The 6,597-nt window shown below is 48.9% G+C and overlaps 1 protein-coding gene across 1 annotated transcript in view; it reads right to left on the reverse strand.

The window, feature by feature from the left end:
- LAMA5 (laminin, alpha 5) overlaps window positions 1-3,819 on the reverse strand; it is an 87,156-nt gene extending 83,337 nt beyond the window's left edge. Inside the window, 1 exon segment of the mRNA XM_009579493.1 lies at window positions 3,673-3,819. The gene's annotated coding sequence lies outside the window, so the exon portion shown is untranslated.
- Window positions 3,820-6,597: the final 2,778 nt, after the last annotated feature.

Genomic DNA, 6,597 nt, shown 5'->3' on the forward strand with positions numbered 1-6,597 from the left:
AGGAGCCTCCATCACAACACGGGCCTTTGCCCTCCAAGCCAGGCAGGATAGCCAGTTTTGGGGACAAGTCCAGATTGTCCAGCAATACCACCACACACAACAGTGTCCTCCCAGCATGTCGCACCCTTCAATTCTTCCACCCTGCGAAACCTGAACCGTGCTTCATCATGGTGCCGTGATGTTGTATTTTGCAGCAAATCTGTGCAGTGGCGCAGCCATTCATCCTAAATATACTAAAGCTTTAAGCACAACATCATCATTAAAAGCAAGAAAAAAAAAATTCCCTCTTCATACTTCCCTCCCCAGCAGCTCCTAAAATCCATTTAACTTTCCTCCTTGGAGCTGTTTGCCATATTTCTGGCACTCAGAGACGGGTCTGACACAGGAACCCTCAAATGACTTTTCCTCCTCTTCCAGCTTTTCCCCCCACCAATTCTGAACAGAAAAATTACTCCTCCCCAAGGAGGCAGGAACAGACACGGAACCAGTGGGAGCAATTCAGATCCGACCCCCCCAGCAGATAATCAGACACAATCTCTTCCCATGCTGTGGTGGGAGCTCTGATCCATCTGATGAAGCCGTTAAGATTAGGCCACTGCTGGCACTAAGATGACATGATGCGATGTTTAATATACTCATACCAGCTGGGTGGCCAGCCTGAGCCGTTCTTTAACTTATTTGCTGCCTGTGAATATTCCTCCTTCTCTCCTTCCCATAGGATTTTAACATCCCTCTGAGGAGAGCAAGCTCCCAGCCAGCAAAAGTAAAGACCAACAGGCTGCTTAATTAACTGCCCCTCTCCCAGTTGCCACAGCCTTGCCAAATGCTGGAGAAACCTGATTCCAGCTGGTAATTAAGCACTTATGGCTCAAAAGGGACAAAGACAGCAGGGAAGCACAGCAGTGAAGGGAGGGGGCTGACACCATAACCTCCTGTGCCAGCCCCTGCCGTGCCCCGCCAAAGCACCATGCCATCAGCACCAGCGCTCCAAGCACTCATGATCCCCCAAATGGGACAAAAGCTTTTACTGGCCATCAGTCCCTTAAATTAAATCTTAATTGGTCCAAGAGCTCCCTAGAGGGTTACATAGAGCAAGGAGAAGCCTTGTTTGCCAGCCAAGAAAAGCCCTGCTCTCAGACATGCCTTTGAGGGTGTTACCTGTGCTGTTTCACAGGTATCCAAGGAATTTGCAAAGCCTGGCTGCCAGGTACGCCGGCCTGATCCAGCACTTGCCCTGCAGACCCCGCTGGGTCCCAAGAATTCCTCTTTTTATCTTCCATCCTTTCAACCAGCCTCAACTTCAAAAGGAGGAAATTAGCGATTCTGTAACATTTCATCTTGTTTCTATTGCTCGACATACCAAAACAAAGCAGGGAAAAGCAAAGAACTGACTCTCACCAGGAGCATAAACAGGTTATTACAGCAATTACATACAATAAGGGCATGTATAAAGAAGAATGGGCTGAAGCTTTAGGTTTGGGCTCCTGTTGAGACCAGCTGGGCAACCGCTTACTTTGCAAAGGTGGCAGGGAAGCAGAGGATCTGTGAGCCCAGAGAAACCCCCCACCAGGTGAAGCAACTGCAAACAGCACCACACGTGCAAGTTCTGCTACCAACCTTGCAGAAACGATGGTGCAACCCCACCCCCCAGGGTACAGAGAGCAAACACAGAGGCTTGGGAGGGGAGGGCAGGAGAGAGAAGGTAAACTTACACCAGCTCAGTTTTAGCAGTACTGCAGCCCCCCCCAAATTATTCCAGGTTCTGGCTCCCAGCACTGCAGCTCTGAAGGCTGCAAATCCCCAGGTAAGCCAAATGCAGCAGCTTGCAAGCACACAGCACAGCTGGGTTAGCTCTGGCTTAAAGCCAGAAAGTTGCCACAGAGAATGACAAAGAGGAGGAGAAGCTCTCAAGGAAAGTTGGTCTCTGAAAATCCCTTTCCAGAGAAGCGGTGAGCGATCAGAAAGCCGCGTTACAGGCTGGCCCTTGGTAAGAGGAGGGAGTGCAAGCGATCCACCCACCCAGCACACCCCTGCCAGCTGGGAAGTTTCTAAGAGACACAGCAGATGCCACCTACGTTGGCTAACGGGATCAGCACACTGTGTGCGGCCCCAGGAGGCTTTGCCCACACAGCTATTATGCGATGCATGATGTGCCCGGGGCGTTAGGAGATATTTTGCTAGTGCCGTGAACAGCACAGCTTTAGATAGCTGGCACTCATGGGAGAGAACTAATCCGTGGCGGTGTTTGAGAGGCTCCAAGCGAGTGCTACAGCAGGGCAGGGAGCAGATCAGACACAATCCTGGGGACTAAAGTGTGGGTTTGAGGCATCTAACAGAAAGGTATCGTCATCAATACATCCCAGGTATCTATAGCTGTAAATTTGGAGTCAGATGCCTTACAAACAGTAGTGACAAACGAGCCTTTATTCCACCAGAGAGGGTGAAAAAGCCACCTGCAAGGTCAGTGCAAAGCTTCAGTGCCCAAGAAGGCTTGAAATCACTACAATCAGTGCAAACTCCCAAATAAAGGGGCAATGCACTCAGCCCCTGAAAGGCTGCCTGAGCAATCACAGCAGCCAGGTTTCCTATGCAAGAGGTGAGCTGTCCAAAGCTGCACACCTGCCCCATCTCACAGACCTTCCAGCCAAGGAGGACCCAAACTTGGCCTTTGGTGCTGCAGGGCTGGTAGCAGAGCTCGAGGAAGTGCAGCAGAAGAGATGAAAGCCCATCCTTACTTGTTCATGGAGGCACTTCAGTAGTTAACTGCTAAACTGTCATAGACTACAGAGCAAATGCCCCAAATCCTGAATCACAAGGGCTAATGGCTGCCAGCAAGCAGCTGGGGCTGCTCCCAGAGATGGGGCTGCTTGGCACTGCAGAGGAAGGGGTGTCTCACACACCCCCTACCCCAAGCTGAGGACTGGGGAGTTTCCCCATCCAACAGCCGGAGCAATGGCCCCATACCAGAAAGCACACCCACATTCCGCAGCCCTTCAGGTCTCTGGCTTATAAAACCTTCCTGCCTCTGCAGCTTCAGCCAGGACATCTTTTCTGCTGCTTTTCTCTAAGCTGAGGAAAGTCTGAGAGAATAACCCATTTCCAGAGGGATAGTTTTGCAGATGAATAGGAGCAGCAGAGGAGGTGGTGGGGGCTGGCAGCCGTGCTATTACAATGTTAATTGCCTTTGACTTGCCAGCATTAGAGACCAAACATCCATTGTCATTCTTTGTCTTTTATAGGAAGATCTTCAGCACCGACTTGCTGTTTTTAAAGAGTTTTAAACACACCAGTTAAAGTTTTACAGCACAACCTTAAATTCCTCAGGGCTGTATTTTTGTGTTCTGGGGTGAAGCCTTGCTAACCATCCCCCTTTGGGAGCCAGGTACCTGCTTTAGGGGAATGGCACCTGCATAGTGCAGTAGGTTTCCGTGAGTAACTCAAATTTTAGGGAGAACCTAAATAGTAACAGCAAATAGCACAGACTGCAGTTAATACTACAAACAGACAGACGAGGTTTTCCCTTCCATATTTTAACCAGAACCTCCTGCCCTGTCATTAAATGAGCGGGTTTTGTCCCACCCTTCCAGCAAGGACCACTGAAGGATTTTAGAAGCAGATGGACAGGTCCTTGCCAGCATGGTCTACAACATAACTAAGAAGGACTTGGGTTACCTGTCCAAGGTCCAAAGTGACGTTGACCTGGTTGAACTCCAGCCCCCGGGAAAGAGGGGGGCTCTGCCACCAGCGCTCTGTCCCATCAATGGCATTTGTTATGGGGTGGGCCTTGTTGCTGTTTGCGGAGGAGCAGATGTCGCAGTACTGGCCCTGTTGGAAAGTACAAAAATAACATTTAACTGTAGCCAGAAAAACGTGGCACAAAGCAGAGAGGTATCACAGCAATTCAGAAAATATAGGGTGTAAGCCTGCTAATGCAAATCAATATATTAAACTTTTTGTTTGCATCAATTTAGAGCACGGACAGAAAAAGGAACAAGAAAAAGCTCAAAAGCCCCACAACAACAGCCCAGTGTAGAATTTGGGCTGCTCTAAGAAGCATCCCTTCTGTATTTCAGATAGGCACTGAGCATTGGCAAAGGGACCCAGACACAAAGGACTGGTTGCCAGATGCAGAAGAGTATGCAAAGGGAGAAGCCGCACCGCAATGGGAAGCAGCAGCCCAAGTTCCAGGGCCACCAGCTCCTCTGCTGAGGCTGCCACTCACAACCCTGTTGACACTCAGAGATCCTGACCTGGACCATTCAGTCATTCCTACAGACCCAGACTGGCAGTTCTTCTGCCCAACTCCCCACAATCTGTTTCTTGTCAACCTATTCATTTCACAAGTACAGTCCTTTCAGCTACATTTTCAAGCTTAATAGTCTAGCAGCCAAGTTCCTTTTGCTGGTGAAGCTGCAATGCAAGGCCAGAAAGGGACAGCCCCTGCTGTCAGCTGGCCAGGGACCTAGCTGCAATCACTTTTCTGTCTTGCTTTTGTGGTGCGGGTGGCTTTGTCAGCTCCATGGACACGCTGCCAGAGAAAACAGCTCTGCAACTTTAACAGCACCTCTTGAGCAGGATCAGACAAAGACCTGAGCTGTTAGGGGCAATTCTTTCTTTCCCATTTAATGCACAAATGAATCTGACCCACTATTAAAGAAACCTGCAAATAGCCCTGAATATCGGCAAGTTATTTGTTTTGTGAAGCCCTGTTCTGTCACTTAAATTGCTGCTACAAGCAGCCTAGAAGGGAACTCTGTTAGACAGTTTTCCTTTTAAAGGCACAGTTATCCCCAGGCAAGCAAGCTGCCCTTGCCTGTCCCAGCTGCAGCCAGCTTTAATATTACACCAGGTACATGATCTCAAGACAGGCAGTCTCCTTCCTGCGTACGCCATCTGCACCCCTACAAGGGCTGAGGCAAGACAGAGCCACCACAGAGCATGTGATTTTCCAGATGCCCCAAACTCTGGAGGAATCTCAGTGCAAAGGAGACGGAGATTTCACATCATTCTTCCCCACAGCCATGTGCTATGTTATTTGCAGGCAATTATGCAACTCAAATTGTACTGAACAAGAACACCATTTAATTAACTCCACTAGAGATATGAAAATAGCGGACAGGCAAGCACAAGGCCAAAGAAAAGGGCAGCTGAAACCATCCAGGTAACCCTGATGCCCATTCAGGAAGCTCCCGCTGAACAGAGAGGTCAGGACAAGGCTCGTTTGAACATGCACTGAGCAAGGAGGGAGAGCAGACCAGATAAAACTGACCCAACTCTTCGGCTCAAACCTTTAACAGGAACCGGTGCAACAGGTTGTGTGGAAATTTCTGCAGCACAATACACAACACTGAGGTGGGGGGAGAAGTGAGGCAAGGTTACAAAATGGGGATAAATAACAAAAAAAAAAAAATACAGTGGTTTCATACTTTAAATTCTTGCCACAGATGTGAAAACAATTTTGAACACAAAGTTCACATCAATGGGCAACAGTCAATTGAAGTTTAGTAAGAGGGGACTAAAAATTAGGATCAGCTGCGCCACACTTGTAATGCTGCTGTTATCCCTCCCCACTGCTGTGCAGCCTGCATGCGTTAGCTGCCACTGGGCTGCTAACACTTCAACAGCTGAACTAAGTTTGCTGTTAAAAGTGTGATTAGCCCCTCTGATGCATCAGTTGCTCACTAGATGTTTCATTAGAGCCAGACCTAAACCTGATGAGAATCATTTCCAGCTTTTCCTATTTCAGAGCAAATCAGGCTCCTACACAGTGCATCAGGTCTCTACAGGGAAGAGAGAAGTTCTGACATCAGCAGAGGATTTTAATTAAAAAGCAATTGAGAGCCACAGGCTTAGCAGAGACAGCAGGTTGCCAGAGCAGGAGAGGCGTGGACATCACCAAGGTACACCAAAGAAAGAACTTCAGCAATACAAGAAGTTGCAAGGCAGCTTAAAGAACATAAAACTGCCACTATCAGAGCAAACTGCAAAGGGAGAGAGATAAGGAGAAGGTTTGAATGGAGGGCAGCTTCCAGAGACCTGCAAGGCCTGATCCTGTTCCTGCTCATGTCAACGGGAACTTTGAAGTATCCCCTGAGCATAAAGACTAGCCTGGCACCCCACTGGCAAGGCTTGCCTCGGGGAAAGCAGATGGCTTTGTCCCAGTTTATCTGGCCCTTCCATGACCCAACCTCAGCTCTCCTCACCTAATTTACCAGAAAACCACAGGGAGCGTGACCCAGCCTGGGCCACTGGGGATGAGGTAAGAAGGGCAGGAAATGGGGGGCAAAAATTAGTATTTCAGATAAGGAAAGTGCATGCTTGCAAGCTGTTACCAGGGCTGTCCTCGCAGACCAAATAACTGCTCACACAGAGTTAAGCAGGTGCTACCTCACCAGGTGTCTTTTCTGCAGGGAACAGCAACTCATTCTAAAAACTACATGCCTTCAGCTGCAGTTAAACCACTGAAGTCCAATGCTATCATATATATAAACACAGAAGAGACACATACAGAGAGGTACAACACAAACTGTCACCCAAACCACAGAGAGCCCTGGGCTTAGCCAACTCCCCTCTGCTGCGCAGCACCATGCACGAGAG

Source organism: Fulmarus glacialis, unplaced genomic scaffold (genome assembly GCF_000690835.1).
Source record: "Fulmarus glacialis isolate BGI_N327 unplaced genomic scaffold, ASM69083v1 scaffold39346, whole genome shotgun sequence".
Classification (NCBI taxonomy): Eukaryota; Metazoa; Chordata; class Aves; order Procellariiformes; family Procellariidae; genus Fulmarus; species Fulmarus glacialis.